A 17,295-nucleotide genomic window follows, 5' to 3' on the forward strand; every position below is an offset into this window, starting at 1 on the left:
GTGGGTCTGCAGGGTGGTCGTGTGTTTACGTATAAGAAGGGAGAGTTGGGGAGCAGGCTGCAGAAAAGAGACAAAAAGGCAGGTAATAAAACTGTAAGAGACAAGGGATAAGAAGGAAAACTGTCTGCAGAGCTGTGAGTCACTGGATGGTGTCTCCACGTTTTCCTACCTAGTGATTATTCTTAAGAATGAGAAACATCCATGTGCTACTTTAGGGAGGCTTAGGCATTGCCTAGGTAAAGGTTAAGAAGATGAAACAAACGAATTCAGGTGCCGTTGAGGTCCTGATACAGTCTCCTTAGGAGGCATCTCGAGAGGGAATGCTCTCAGGACTTGACATCCAACAGGGCTGCTCTTGAACAGTTGGCTGTCACTCTCACAACTGCTGGTCCTTCTGTCATTGCTTTGGTCACGGGGAAGCTTGTAGTCACACTCTGGACTCGTCTCTTTCGACCAGGCAGGGTCCCAATGTTGTGCACGTCTGCCCTCTGAGCTTACCTCTGACTTTTACTAGCTTCCTGTCCTCAGTTACCTTTGTCCTGACTCCCTCATCTGTTTCATTCTTTTGTAATGTATATTCTGTAAGTTGCCTGAAATCCTTTGTGGATTGAGGTGGGGGTAAATACAAGCAAAGGAAGAAGATGAATTATAGAGTTTCCACAGCCCCTGACAGTTCTGTATAACAGGACATTGGGAGTTTGGCCACGAAGAGGAACTTCTCTTTCCGAAGTGTTTTGTGTTTTGCATTTATTAGACACTTGTAGGTATTTCTGGACACTAAACTTGAGCCACATATTCTGAGGTAGGGTCTGACACGATGACAACAGGACAGAATTTTTGCAATAGGTCTGCTAAACAGAGGATGAATGGGCATAATATTTATAGATTAAATAATACATAAAGAGCAAAGGAGAAAGCAGGGAAGAGAAACAACGTAAATTTCTACAGTTGGAAAAGAGTTTAAGTTTTGTTTGATCAGTTACAGATAAAGTAATTTTTAAATTCCTAACATCAAACTACTACTTAAATTTTTTTTTTTACCAAGACTGAAACATGTCTTTTGTATTGGAATAATTTAGTAATTTCTAAAAAAAAATAGACTATCATATTTTCTTCCTTTGAGTGTGCATTTTGAGATGTATTTTATATCTATTCCAAAGCTATCAGATCTGAAACCTGAAATCCCATGTTTCTACTCATTCTCTTTCTAAGAACAGATTTCTCCATGACCAATGCGGTATCCCCCGGATGATATCAATTTGATTTTAACTCATACCAGGACAAAGAGGTAGGTTTTGGCTCACTGTTGGTGACTTGGCATTTCAGCTCTAATTCTGAATTTTATGGAGCACCAGTTTTTTTCCCTTAACATAGAGCAGAGGTAGGGAAGCGCCTTTCACCACTCTCCCATACACCCAGGAGACTCACTGCTGTCAGGCTGCATTCCAACGTACTGTCTCACGGCCTCTCCTGAGATTTCTGGAGTTAATGAAGTAAATCAAAATCTCCGAGCAAAATGATTTCAGTCTCTGGAGGTAGAGTATGCCATGTGGGATGATGCCCAGATAAGAAACTATGATTACATGTCCCAGCGGTAGAAATATTTGCTCAGGGTCTGAGCTGGGGTGGGTGTGAAAACCTTAATCCTGAAATGTAAGAGGCTTTGTGTGCACTTTGTTGAAATGCACTTCTCCAGCCTAAATAATGTTTTAGGCAGCATATTGGCAATACAGGACATCTGAATAGAAGCAATGATGGTATTACTCACAATATACCCCATCCCTTAATCTTCAGGGATGTGTGTGCATGAAGCGCATGCTAAAACACACTTAATCTAATCACCTCCGGAGATTGAGAGGCGTGTACTCATATAAATGTCAAGTCGGGACATAATTTAGCTGATCTCTGGGGTTTATCGTTATTGCCAGACTCCCTCTTTATTTGATCTGGGGAAGCAAATGAAATGTGTCTCTTTGGTTCTAAACCAGGTAAGAGCAGGAGATTAGGATCTGTGAGTTTCTCATTTGGATATCATAATCGTGCAGCCAGCCTTGATTTAAGGAGGGTGCAAGGTCCACTTTTTTTTTTTGTTTAACCTGTGCACTTGGGAACAATAGAAAGGAACAAAGGTCAAATGATCTTGGCCTAGCCGTTATCTACTAGTTGGTGGTTTGTCTCCTTGACGACATTCCTGGATGTATTAAAGGTAGTGAAGCAGAGTTTAATTAAAAAAACAAAAAGTTGTACTCAAATATTAGAGGGGAAAACTCTTTTTGTGTACACCTGGCCCTGGTCATTATTCTCTGCCACATGAGAGCTGAACATCTGACTTACTGCATTTGAGATGCTTAGATAAGGAGATCTTACGCAGAAACACAGTGGCCTCTGGTGAAGAAGATAGTTATTGACCACATGTCAGGAAAATCAGGGCTCCATTATGCCTGCTTATTGGGCTGGGAGAGTGCATCTTGAAGGAGAGTCTAAGACATCATTGTTAACTGGCATCATTTGCCCTGCAGGTGACATTTGGCGACGTCTAGAGACACTTTTGGGGGGATGGGTGTTACTGGCATTTAGTGAGCAGAGGCCAGGGAGGCTGCTAACTATCCTACAATGCCAGGGACAGTCCCCCACATCAGTAAGTTGTCTGGAGTAAACTATCCATAGTGCTGAGGTTGAGGAACTTTGGTCTCGTGGAACATTTATATTCCCTTTCCTTATGTATAGCTTTTACTGAACGAAATGAATGAATTAAAAAAAGAAGAGAGAGAGAGAGGTTTGTCCCATCTCTCTAAATGAATGCAGGTTCTGTGATAACTGGGTTGTTAGTATTCTAGATGCATAAAATTTCAGCTGTGCACTCTTTCCATTGTATCACTAAGCAGCAAAGCAAAAATATTATCCTGAAATTGCAGAGCATATGTATATTTCTAATGGTGTGAAAGAAGGAAAAAAAAAGCTTACAGAGGTCCTGTTCATAGTATGAAATAGACATCCAAAATCTCAATTTGCCACATCCTTAATCCTATGCCCCTTAAAATACATTTTTAGGTGGGTATCGTTACAATAAGCTGTCCCAATCATGTCAGTATTCATCGGGATATATTTTAACTTCCTCTGTGTGTAGACCCAGAAGGGAACATTTTTAGTATGATGGGATATTGCATAAAGCAGTTGATGCCTTGAAAATGGATCGTTTCATAAACTGGTGCTGTAAATATTTGTGTTCAGTACACCAAGTTTCGGTTGGCGGGTCCCTCCACTCCTCTGCCTGTGTTGAGGCCACACATTTCTTCTTCAGGCTCGGCCTCTGCAGAAACGGCTTGCTGCATAATCTTCTGTTGCTTGGCAAAGATTTAAAATAACCACCAACTCCTTCTAGCCCTAGTTATAGGGAAATTAGTTCCCTTCATAGGTACCTGTCTTGAATAACTGACTTCTAAAATGGAATAGATTTTTTCCTTTTTCATTTATTTTGATACTGCCTTTTGCTTTTAAAAGAAATTATTTGTACCTAGCAGTTACAGCACCATAGTGTAAGCCAGTAGGCATTTATGTGATTGCTTTATTTATTTAATTTTTTAAATTATCTTAACTATTTCTGTTTATTTATTTGTACTGAAGTATAGTTGATTTACAAGTTATATTAGTTTCAGGTGTACAACATAGTGATTCAAAAATTGTTTTATAGATTACACTCCATTTAAAGTTATAAAATATTGGCTACATTCCTGTGCTATACAATATACCCTTATAGCTTATTTATTTTGTACACAATAGTTTGTACCTCCTAATACCCTTCCCCTATCATGCCCCTACATGATTGTTTTAGACAGTGTTGATACTTTATAGCCTTTTTTTTTTTTTTCAAGGACTCTAGCATCTGCTGGCTTATTTTAATCCTAAAGGCTGAAATGGTGTGAAATCAACCTGGAAACCTCTGAGGTGACCAGTGTTCCTTAGTATCTTATGTGGAAAACAGCATAAGTTCATTTACCTTTATCCCAATGATAAAGAAACTTGGGCCAATTAAATGACTCAAGGAGGGAGGCAGCATGGCTTAGTGTTTACAGAGACTGGTTTTGGAATTGTGGCTCTAACATGCAGTGAATTATGGGGATATTGAGCAAGTTACTTAATTTAAATGGACCTCAAGTATCTTCATTTATAGAATGGAGATCATAATATCACATAGGTGGTCGTGAGGTTTAATAAGGGCCCAATAGATGGCAGCTTTGAGAAAATGAGAGATGCAGATGCCATTCATTGCAGATCTCTCCTCCATTACCTTCCTTCCTTACATTGGTCAGCATTGAGAGCTGGGTACCAAGTCTTGCACAGCCTGGTCTTCTCTTCCCTAGAGCCACTGAGAAATTGGCAACTTACTCTTCTTCCACTCTTGATCACAAATTCTTATGACTGATATCTGCTAAAGGGTAGAAATCCTAAGCCCTTCCAGGTACTGAAGAGCTGGCCTGTCTTTACACCCCAGTTTCCCTATAACCTGCATGTGATATCTTGGTGAGCTGGAGTCAACCAATCTCTTCTCCCCAGCCTTCCAGGTCCCCAGGTTTTATCTCTGCTTGTTCTGCTTATCCCAGAGCACTCCCAGAACCTGATCATCTTTTTCACCATGCTCAGGTGGTGGGCCTTGTTTCTTTCTGACATGATCAGAAATCTGGTGATCCTGAAAGATCTGCCTGGCATCTGAGTATGCTCTCTTATCTTCCACCCTGTACTTCCAAGGCCAGTTCTTTCTCCTGTTCCTTATCTTTTTTTGTGGGGGAGGCAGGTAACTGGTCTATGTTGTCCCATGTTTGGATGTAATTGATAATTTGAAGCTGCTTCCCTGATTGGAAGCTTTGGCTACCAGTTTTACCCTATCTTGTCATTAAGGCCTCAGCCTCTTTCTTCTTGGTGACTGGAAAGATGGTGTGTGTGCGGTTTTCTTAATAAGAGATAGAGGTAACTCTGTAACATTGTCAGCAAGCTACCAGATTGTAAGCATTTTGGATAGGAATGATGGTTTGGCCATCGTTTTATCCTTAGAGCCAATGATGAAGAAGGTATGGAATAGATATTTGCTAAATGAATGTAGGGAAATGCAGATACATTAGTCTCTTATTTGATGCTGTACTCGTTTGGGATGTTGAGTGTTCTTTGGGGGAGGCATGGAGTAGGTAGGGTGTATGAGAGGCATGGCAGGAGGGAGGTATATAAGTCAGAACACTAAGGCCCATGTGCTATTTAAGGCAGGTAAAATCTATATGACAGATAATGGGAAGCCACTACAGAGATTTTAGCTGAGGAATGATATCTAGTTATTAAAATGTATCGATAATGCCTAATTATTGCCTTGAAATCCTTAAAAACATTCAGAGAAAATTATTTTGAATTGACGTTCAGTTAAAATAGTTATATTTCTGTGTAGTGCTTTTACAAATTATGAAATGAATGAAATGAAATCAAATGACAGAAACTGTGGCCGGCATGCAGAGCTATGGATGCAGAAGCCCCTTTCTTTGGTCTCAGATTGTACCTTTCTCTTTTTTCTGATACCTGAGCTTTTGGACCTTTGAAAGGAATTTACTTGTGGAAACTGAGGGCTGAATTGGTTCTAGGATGCCGAATTTGCTCATGGGGAGTTGTGGGGATTATGCATTACATTAGAGTGCAAATGACGCTTTGCTAACAGGAGAACCCATATGCAGGAAGATTGTGTTGTACTCCTAATCATTCACTTCAGCGATTCTTGAACTCGCAAATCTTTATTTTAATCTAGACTGCAGCCCATCTGCACAGAAGAGGTAGTAAAATCGTTAAATGAATTCATATGCACACTCTTTAATTTATTATTGGTTGTAATGTTGACATTATCGTATTTCATGTAGGGAGAAGAGTATAACAATTGCACTACAATTTATATACATGTGCCTTTTCAAGAATTAGCAATTTTCTAGTAATGGCCAAGAATTATTTTCCTAAAACAAACGTGTTATTGCTATTATAAGACTTTATGCCCTTTGTACTGATTACAGTTTTAGTAAGAAATTGATTTGGAGTTCCCCGTATTTTCTTAGAATCTCAAATGTATTAGTTTCACCAAGAATATCATGTTTTACTACATTTTTTTGCAAGATTATAGGATGATAAATTTTTATATGAATTGGAAATAATCGTTTTTGGTCATTTTTTTACAAGCTATGCAAAAATGCCGTTTGATATGTTTTCAAGACTCTTTTAACCACCACCCCCCACCCCAGGCGGATCCAGAGAATACAATAAGATTATCTGGACTATATCTTTAAATATTTTGCTTTGTTTGCAAGCATATTTAGTAGTAAAAACTTCTAAACAATGAAGACATTTCCCCATGTAACTGGCTCCTAAAATGTTACTAAAGAAAATTATTTATATTGAATACAATTTTCTTATTACAAATATTTTATTTAAAATGAGATAATCTAAACTACAGTTTATGCAAAACCACTTAGAGCCCTTTAGATTGACCTCTGATCAGTCTGGCTGTCATGACCCCAGGGAACAAGAGCGAACTCTAACCCGTGTGCCCTGGGGGCTGTGCTTGTCACAGGCTCCTGTCCCATCCTTCGGGGCCACTGCCTAGTAGTGCATGAGCCACTGAACGCCTGACATGAACCCAGCAAATGAGGCAGCTAAACATGGAGATTTTCAATGTAAACTACACAGAGAGGGAATTTATGTTGATTTAGGCTTTAAAACTGCTTACTATTCTAGCCTGTTTTATTCTCAGACCAGTAAGATCATTCTGGATCTTTATTCTTCCTGCTGGTCTTCAGATGCCATCTGAGGGGCAACCTCTGGATACAAGCTGGGCTGAACAGACCCACCTAATCTTAACTGGCAGATCCTTTGGGATAGAATGACTAGAAAATCCTCCATTCATTCATTCATTTATTCACAGAGTAAAAAGTATCTGAGTACTTGCTATACGATGGATATATCGTGCTGGGGATACAACAGCGAATCCGCCACAGCCCTTACCCTCAATACGGCTCACTGCCTGAGAGCATTAATCTGGCCTCATTCTTTCAGCTTTCCTTTCTTTGTTCTATGTTTGACATACGGAATACCTTCTCTCCTGTTTTCCTCCGGTGCACGTTTATGGCCGTGCTTGTACGCTGTGCTTCCCGTGGCAACTCATTGCTGGCTCCAATTTGGCAGGTAGTTTATTACCTGCTCCATTTTATAGATGAGGCAGTAGAGAGCTCTTTTTTTCTACATTAGAGCGAAGACTATCTGCAGACGTTAAAGCTACAAGCTGGGAGACAGAGGAAAGTGTTTTCCTGCGTTTGAGGACACAAAATTCAGGCCTTTCTTGAAGTTCAGAAGAGCCCAAAATTGAGTTGCTCAAAAAAATATTTTTCTGGTTATAATTAGTACTAGGTTGAGGGAAAATTACAAACCTCATCTGGGAATAACTTAATTGACCAGTGGATGTCACTGTTGCTCCATATAAGTACTATGGACACAGTTACTTGGCTCGAGGACTGGGGAGGTTTTGTAAGTCTGTCTCTGTATTTTTAACACTTTTGCTTCGTCCAATTTGCATTATAGTCATTACGGATTTTCTTTGAAACAAGGTTGTATTACAAATAAGCAACTTAACAAAGAAATAAAATTTCATCTTACCAAGGAGTAACCGTGGTTGATGATCTGATTTAGGGGATGAAGAAATGCTTGGTCGCTTGCAAATTGTCCACAGAATAACCTGATGGAGAGCCATTATTTCTCCTTTGTCTGAACACCTGGATTGTTGAGATTCTGTGCCACACAGGGACTGAGCACAGTACTCATGAAACTGAAGAGTCACCTTTTAGAGGTCACCTCTTCCAACATTCTGCCTAATGCAGGAATCCCTTTTAGGACCTAAATGAGTGACCACTTGCCTCTGTTTGAACCTCACCCCCAGAAACCATGCTCACAGATTCCCCAGGCACCCCATGCTGGAATTGAGGGGGAAGGATAGAAGGGTCTTTCTTCAGCTCACCTTTTTGTGTTCTCTCATGAATCCTATGTGATGTTAGATGCTTGTTTCTGAAAGATGCTGTGTGAGTTTAGAGGAAGGGGCTTGGCCCAGGCTAGGGGCTGTGATAAGGATCAACTGTGGGAGGGTTAGTTCCTGGAGCAGGCTCAGTGGGGCCAGGGAGGGAGGCTGTGGGCCTTCTGGCCTCCCTCGGATCACATAATGTGGTAGATGCTCCTCTGGCTGCTCTCAGACACTGTGCTTTTTATGAAGATGCTCCTGGTAAGCATAGGAGGAGTTTGACAAATTCAACAGTGGTTACATTTAATTAATATAGTTCTCTCTCCCTAGAGCTTTGTAGAGGTGAAATCCCATAATTGAATCCTGGTTTTGCACTGGCTTCTGGTATAGAACTGCAGGACCACTGCTATGGAAAAGCTTTGCATTTTAAAGCTGGGAGAAAGCATTCACTGTTTTTACTCCCTCACCCACAGCCATTCTTTCAATGGAGACTGCTGTTTACCTACTGGTGGGCGCATCTATCTGACACTCCTTCCTGTTCCCTCATTTGGAAACCCAGGCTCAGGGCCGCCATCTAGAGACACGAATGATGGACAAGATGAAGAACTTCCTGAATTTTTACAAGCCCCAGGGCCCTTAGAGGCAATATACTTTTATCCATTACTAATGGGCACTTGGCTTTTTTTTTTTCCCTGTGGCTAATTTCCAGTTCAGAATTTTAGTGAAGTGCCTAAAATCACATGTAAGCTCTGGAATCCAACAGATACAGACTTAACTCTTGTCTGGGCCCCTTTCTAGCTGTGTAACCTCAGGCAAATTACTTAACTTCTTTAATCTTCAGTTATCCCTTTTGAGAATGAAGGCAATGATAATCATAATATCAACCCTCCAGGGCTGTGCTAAGGATTAAGTGCTAAGGATTTAGGGGTGTGTAGCACAGTGCCCGCATATGACACATGCTCCAAAAGTGCTATCTGCTAGTACTGAGTTGGATAAGATGACTCAAGAAAGGACAGAAGGAATTGAGGTTAACATTGTAACTATAAATTTCAGAGAGGCCCCAAAGAGCAAATGATTGGATTACAGCATTCACTCATGTAATAAGCATTTTTGAAAGCCTTTTATTTGTTAGGCATGATACATAGAGGAGGATCAGGCTCTGTTCAGAGAGTTGACAGTGGAGTGGCTGAGACATACCAACAGATAATTATAATACATCTGGTGGATGCAACAGCAGAAAATGGCCAGGAGTTAGATAGTACCAAGTCTAGAGACTCCAAATTCCATGGATACAAATTTAATGTATTAAATGCATCTCATTGATTAAAAATTTTTTTTCTGGATTCTGTTATTGCATAATCCAGGCATTTGGGCTGTTAGTAAAGAGGTGATTATATAAACCTGGCATCATCTGAAGCCTACTGTGCCATTCCAGGATATGGAGTTATTGTGTAAACAATACACGTGAAAAGTGCTATGAAAAAGTGAGATTTTATGTTCCTTTGCCATATAAATGTTTATGTTCCGAGCAAAAAAATTAAGACCGCCAAAAAGATAATACAAGTGCATTTATATTTCCAGTTGGCAGTACCTTTCCCATCTGAATATACTGCCTGTCATACTCGCTGGGCTTTTACATAAATCACCTCAATGTTTAAACCAGTTTAAGCTTTATATGAGTACATACTGCATAGATTAAAAATATATGCAGAATCAATTTCCTTTCACTCAACTAATTTTTTTATGTTGCCAGTAATGAAAATTTTTAAAAAAATTTATTGGTGTATAGTTGATTTACAATGTTGTGTTAGTTTCAGGTATACAGCAGAATGAATCTGTTATACATATACATGTATCCACTTTTTTTTTTTTTAGATTCTTTTCCCATATAGGCCACTACAGAGTATTGAGTAGTGTTCCCTGTGCTGTACAGTAGGCCCTTATTAGTTATCTATTTTATGTATAGTAGTGTGTATATGTCAATCCCCAAACCCCAATTTATGCCCCCCATCCCCAGGTAACCATAAGTTTGTTTTCTACATCTGTGACTCTAGTTCTATTTTGTAAATAAGTTCATTTGTACCCCTTTTTTAGATTCCACATATAAGCGATATCATATATTTGTCTTTCTGTGTCTGACTTACTTCACTTAGTATGACAATCTCTAGGTCCATCCATGTTGCCGCAAATGGCATTATTTTGTTCTTTTTTATGGCTGAGTAATATTCCATTGTATGTATGTACCACATCTTCTTTATCCATTCCTCTGCTGATGAACATTTAGGTTGCTTCCATGTCCTGGCTATTGTAAATAGTGCTGCAGTGAACGTTGGGGTGCATTTATCTTTTTAAATTAATGTTTTTCTCTGGGTATATGCCCAGGAGTGGGATTGCTCGGTCATATGGTAGTTCTGTTTTTAGTTTTTTAAGGAACCTCCATACCATTCTCCATAGTGGCTGTACCAATTTACATTCCCACCAACAATGTAGGAGCATTCCCTTTTCTCCACACCCTCTCCAGCATTTACCGTTTGTAGATTTTTTGATGATGGCCTCACTCAACTAATTACTATAGTGGTGCTATATGTAGTGTACTGGTAACGTTGCCCCTCAGGCTACATCCTTCTTGACAAGTGTTGAATATTGAGCTATCATTTTTATCTTCCCCATTTATTTTGTTTTTGGCTGCTCCATGCAGCTTGCAGGATCTTAGTTCCCCGACCCAGAATTGAACCCAGGACCTCCAATGAAATCATGGAGTCCTAACCACTGGACTGCCAGGGAATTCTTGATCTTTCCTGTCTAAAACGTTAATTGCATCCAAGACTTCAGAAGTTATTTACCAACAACATATTTTTTACAACTGTTCATTTAACCCCCATTGTTGAGTACCTACAATGTACAAAGTACCTTAAACATGAAATTGCAAACAGCGTCCCTTTTTTCACTTAGCGAAGGTCAACATCGAATTGTGTCAGTCAACCTGTCTGCTTAACATGATGTAGGCACCATCTGCACTGGCAAGAACCTAAAGTGTGTGTTTCTTAGAACAATTGTGGAAGCTTATACTCATTGGCAGCAAAAAACCATTGAAGTAATCCACGTTCTAATTATATGTATCGGGGGATCTGATAAAAAAAATAATAGCGGGAAAAAAATGTTAGAACTTCCAACAAGTATATGCAGTGAAGAAGAAATATTGTAAGGTATAGCCCACAGGACTTTTATTTTTATGTATTTATTTTTGACAAACAAAAATTGTTTATATTTAAGGTATATTTGTCTCTCTGTGTCTGGCTTATTTCACTTAGCATAATGTTCTTCAGATTTATCCATGTTGTTGCAAATGGCAGGATTTACTTCTTTTTAAAGGCTGAGTAACATTTGATTTTACATATATATGATATTTTCTTCATTCATCTGTTGACAAGTGAATTTGGGTTGTTTCCATATTTTGGCTACTGTGATTAATGCTGCAGTGAACATGGGAGTGCAGACATTCCTTCAAGATAATAATTTTATTTCTTTTGGATGTATACCCAGAAATGGGATTGCTATTTCATGTGTTTGTGATATTTTTAATTTTTTGAGGAACCTCTATATGATCTACCCTGAAGAATATTCCATGTGCACTTGAGAAGAGTGTCTCTTCTGCTGCTGTTGAATGGAATGTTCTTAATATGTATGTCAGGACTATTTGATCTAAAGTGTTGTTCAGGTCCATTGTTTCCTTATTGATTTTCTGTCTGGATGAGAAGTTCCCTACTTCAGAGCTGTTAATATTTGCTTTATATATTTGGGTGCTCTGATGTTGGGTGCATATATATTTACTATTGTTATTTCCTCTTAATCAACTCTTTTATCATTATATAATAATTTTTTTGTCTCTTATTACAGTTTTTGACTTAAAATCTATTTTGTTTGATATAAGTGTAGCTACTCCCACTCTCTTTTGGTTTCTGCTAGCATGGAATATATTTTTCTATCCCTTTACTTTCAGCCTGTGTGTTTCCTTAAAGCTAAATTGATTCTCTTTTAGGCAGCATATAGCGGGGTCTTTTTTTTTTTCCTTATCCATCCATCCACTCTAAGTCTTCTGATGGGAGAATTTAGTCCATTTACATTTAATGTAAGTATTGATCAGCTCACAGGGAGATGGCACTGCGGCTTGTAATCTTGTGCCCTGAAAGGATAAGAGGAAATCCCTCATGGTGGGAGGTCAAAGACTAAAGAAAACAAGCATGTCCAAGGCTTGATATTGTGTAAAGACTTCTCCCTTCAGTTCTCAACCTTAATACCAATGTCTTGTGTACGTAGTTTTTTTTTTTTTTTTTTTAAATGAAGGCAGTGTTTTAGCACTAGAACAGCATTACCACAAGACCAGGGTGACATAAGCAAGACCTGGGGGAGAACCATAAACTTAGCTATTTAAAGAGAAGCTCTGGATAACATATAAATAGGTTTATTAGTTTTACTAAACACTTGAGTTTGGCTTTGGACTTCTGTAATCCATAGAATGTAGGTTTGAATCACTGTAACCTAGAGCTTACGGGCAATATAGACTTACCCTCCTAATATTTGGACCACACACAAAAATGACAGAGTTACTTTTCCATGATGGCTGACCCATTTAGACACACTGGTTGATAGCAAATATTTATCACAGCAGTGCAGAGAAATCACATGTTGGTGCAGGAATTGACTGATAAAAACACTTCTGTTTACTAATTAACAGTGCCTGTGGCTTCTACTTCCATGGCAGCTTGGAAATATAGAAGTCATTAAGTAAAAATTCACAAAATGGGGGAGAATCAATTTTATGCTGAATTATCCATTATAAAATATTTCTTCAAATCTCTCTCTTCATTGTGAATCTTATAAAAGTCAAAACTTTAAACTACTTATATGATTATAAAATTCTTTAAATTTAAATTCTTTAAAATTCTTATTAAATTTTCATCTATAAAATATCTTATTAACTGCCACACTTACGTCAAGGTTAAAGGTGGGAAATGAAGCAAGGTATTATTACTGAAAGACAGTTGAAGCACCTAAACTGTTTTTCTTAATTGAAATTGGTGTATGGTATGGTTCAACAACACAGACAACCAATAAGGCTGACCTGATATTCTACAAGTATTAGCTAAGATTCCCACGCTGGGAATTTTAAAATTTATTTTTGAATGGATAGGGAATTTAAAATAGAAAAAAAGTTACTTCAACATTAGTCATAATATCTAATAAGTGAAGGGCAGCAGAATATGCCATCTCAAAATATGCTATTTTATTTTATTATTTATTTATTTATTCTTTTGGCCACTCCATGTGGCGTGTGGGGTCTTAGTTCCCTGATCAGGGATCAAACCCGTGCCCCCTGCAGTGGAAGCACAGAGTCTTAACTACTGGACTGCCAGGGAAGTCCCAAAATATGCTATTTTAAAACAAGGGTTATTTTGAGCTGAAGGCAATTAAGAAGAGGCAGATACAGGAAAAAGTTCTCTGCAGTCCCCCTATTTGCCTAAAAGCAGAACATAAATGTGTAAAAGTGTCCCCCCTCCCCTCTTTACCAGGAAAGACAGAAGTTAATCACTGGAGACTACTCTAGATCTTTATCAGCTAAGAGGTAGCACCAGAGGAATCTTTATAACAAACTTTACTAACTGGCCCTTATCTACTATTAATTTCCTTATATTTACCTTCCCATAATTTGTCCTTCCGAGAAGCTCAAAGACCTTTTCCTTTGTTTTGTTACTTCTCTACAAAATTATTATTCTTTGCTAAGATTCCACATAAGTTCAAGTTCTAATCACCTCTTTGAGTTATTCATCTCTGAGTACTCCTGTGTGTATGTGTGATGTGCATGCTAATAAATTTGTTTGTTTCTTGCTTTTCTCTTATTACTCTGTCTTTTCTCAGTCGAATTTGCAGAGTCACAGCTAAAGAACTTAAGATGGGTAGAGAAAAAATAATTTTTTCCTCCCTTACACAAGCAAGTTGTTTAGGTTCTGCATTATATAAAAGGAAGTTCATGAGATAAAAGTAACACATTTTTCTGGAAAAGTCTTGAAAAATAAGGTAAAATATCCAAGTAATATATCTTTAAGAAATCTACATCCAGCAGTTCTTATTTCCCAAGAGGAGAAATGTTTTCTAGTTTGACCTATATTGTTTAGATTGTTGTTTTATTTTCTTATAAAATTAGTTAAGACGCATACATTAAAATCAAAACATCTGGAACGACTAATTTTTGAAAGCACCCATGCTTATTTTCCCACCCCCTCTGATAACAAATAGAAGGCAGGTATCAGTCTTATGGAAATAGTTGGCCTATGCAGTCCACCATGGCAGACAGGAGGTGGTGGACCAGGGTGCAGGGTGGGAATGCCATCTTCCCAGTGCTTTTCCTTTGAGGGCTACAAACTGTCCTCCCAACTGTTAGAGGCCCCAAATCTTGGGAAGATTGTACTTTGGACCCTCTTCCTTTTCTCTTTCTCTCTCTGTATTTGGGAAAGGGGTTGCAGAGGAAAAAAAGTGATAGAGTTTAAGAATAGGTGGAATTTTTGTTCAGTTATTCATGTTTTTTTTTTCTTTTTTCAGTTTTAGTATTTTTTTTAAATTGAGTATAGTTGATTTACAATGTTGTGTTAATTTCTGCTGTACAGCAAAGTCAGTTATATATACATTCATTTTTTAAAAAAAAATTATTTATTTATTTTTGGCTGCGCAGGGTCTTAGTTGCGGGATCTTCATTGCAGCATGCGGGATCTTTAGTTGTGGCATGTGGACTCTTAGTTGTAGCATGCATGCAGGATCTAGTTCCCCAACCAGGGATCGAACCTGGGCCTCCTGCATTGGGAGCACAGGATCTGATCCACTGAACCACCAGGGAAGTCCCCCATACATTCTTTTTTAAAATATTCTTTTCCATTATGGTTTATCATAGGATACTGAATGTAGTTCTCTGTGCTATACAGTAGGACCTTGTTGTTTATCCATCCTATATATAAAAGCTTACATCTACTAACCCCAACCTCCCAATCCATCCTTCCCCCAAGCCCCTCCCCCTTGGCAACCACCAGTCTGTTCTCTATGTCAGTGATTCTGTTTCTGTTTTATAGATAGGTTCATTTGTGTCATATTTTATTTTATTTTATTTTTTTATAGTGAAAACTGTCTTTATTTTCATTGCCTTTTATTTTCAACAATGATTACTTGAACTTAAAAAAAAAAAAGCCTTTAATAACTAATGGTTATTGAAAAGCCAAACCTTTCCAGCCCACTTCATATTCTCTTTCAACCATTTCAGGGCAGAACAATGTTCCATACTATAAACCTGTTCCTTATTAACATTGATGGTCATGTGCTTAATGAAAAGCTTTGGATCTGATATACGAGCAGCCATAATTAATCTTTCCACTGCAGTTTGATAGTCATCCTTGCTCTGAGATTTGTTTTCTTCACATCTTTTTAAAACTATCTGCAGCATCTGTGTAGAAGTTCCAGGACTCTGAATACTATTAGCATTAGATACCAGGAAGATTTCAATAGCTAAAAGCATTTCAATCTCAGACAAATAGGAAGGAATCAGTAGAAGTTTTCAGTATAAATTTCCCTCCAATGGTGGGTAGCAACCCAATGAAAGAGCACTTTTGTGTGGGCTCTGGCTTTGAGCCGTAAACAACTTCTTCCTAAAGAAGTAATTAATCTTCTAAGAAAGGAAAAATCAATAGGGATGCTCTTTGAAATCATGAATTCTGCTCCAGAGGATGACATACAAAGACTGTTGCTTTCTACACAGGCATCTTGAGAATTTTGAAAACCTGGTAGATTTTTGCAAAACTTCAAATGTCTGTCTGTAAAGACTTCGCTAAGATTTCACGTGCAGTTGTACAGAGCAGATTATGCCGATTGAGCACATCCAGTCTATCACAAGGCCACAGTGGTGTATTGGTGACTCCCTCTGACTCCCTTAATACCCAAATGGCACCATCTAGGCTTCCGCTTTTTAGAAAAATTTTTGCTGCAATATTCACAACTTGACATCTCGGTGCTAACTTCTCAGGCCCTATAAGTCCTTTTAAACTTGTAAAATGTATTTTTAATTCATATAGTTTATCTAAGACCTTCCTTCCCTTGGACCACTGCAACAGCTTGTGGTAGGAGTACATAGCACTGATTCCGATTCTTCCCAGCAAAGTTTTCTCTACTTCACTATTTTGTGGATCTTTGCTAACTGTTTCAGCGAATTCACGAAGTGGAACACCTGGTCTCTCTTCTTTACAGTCTTTTGTTAGTGTTTCAGCAATACAAGCACAAAATCTCTGGGAAATCTGCACATTTTTCACAGCCCAGTTTTATGTTAATGTATAAATTTCCCAATTTGGTCCAGTCACCTTTTTCTTTACCATGCTCTATTTCATTCAAGGCTGACTCTGAATCACACTTACAGTTCTTTTTAAACTGCCTTGTCCGTAACCTGGATTTCATTCCCAGAACTGCAGTTATTTCTTGCTTGGAAGCCTGTACTTGGTATAAAAGCTTAATAATATAGTTAAAGTGTTCTGGGTCAAGTACCATCCCAGCTTCAACAAGCTTGCAAAAGATATCAAAGCAGGTACAGCATTCCTTAATTTCATAGTTGCCACATACTCAAATATTTTTAGTAGTATTTTCAGAGCAGGCAGCATTTTAACCATTATGCTGAGGTTCATGACCTGAAATACTTCTTTCAGTAAACAATGTTTGAGTAAGGAATTTAGAAGGTCATTTAGCACTTGTAAATCGAAGTGTACACCTGGCGGGAACTTTCCATAGTACTCCATAAATGTGTTTACAGGTCAATTCCTGGCTGTGGAGCATCACTTGAGGCTTCAGTAACTTCTTTTTTTCCTTGGTGTGTCTTCCCGACTAACAAGTGTAGCTCTGCTTCCTTCACTGCTTCTAAGCCAGGCTGGTCTGATGGGTCTGAAGAGCCCACCTGGCTCCCAGGCCCCTCCACTAGCTGCCTTGCTGAGGCCTTCCTAGGCCTGGGCGTCTCACCCGACTTGTCACTTTCCACCTCTTCTCTCCCAGATGGCCTGGGCCACCATCCTCCTCTCTTGCCTGCTCTCCTCGCGCCCCCGCCGCCACCTCAGGGCTGCAGCCTCCCGCCTCACCTGGCCCTGCGCTGGCCTTGCTGTCATCTTCACGCCCTGGGGCCGTTGTGGGGCCTGAGGGTGGTGGCCTCAGCATCCACCCCCGGGCCGCCTGTCTTCCCACCTAGGCCCTCT

General features: G+C 39.0%; 1 pseudogene; it reads right to left on the minus strand.

Moving 5' to 3' along the window:
- Positions 1-15,269: 15,269 nt before the first annotated feature.
- On the minus strand, positions 15,270-16,854 carry LOC132436599 (protein TOPAZ1-like; annotated as a pseudogene).
- Positions 16,855-17,295: the final 441 nt, after the last annotated feature.

Source organism: Delphinus delphis, chromosome 13, assembly GCF_949987515.2.
Source record: "Delphinus delphis chromosome 13, mDelDel1.2, whole genome shotgun sequence".
Lineage (NCBI taxonomy): Eukaryota > Metazoa > Chordata > Mammalia > Artiodactyla > Delphinidae > Delphinus > Delphinus delphis.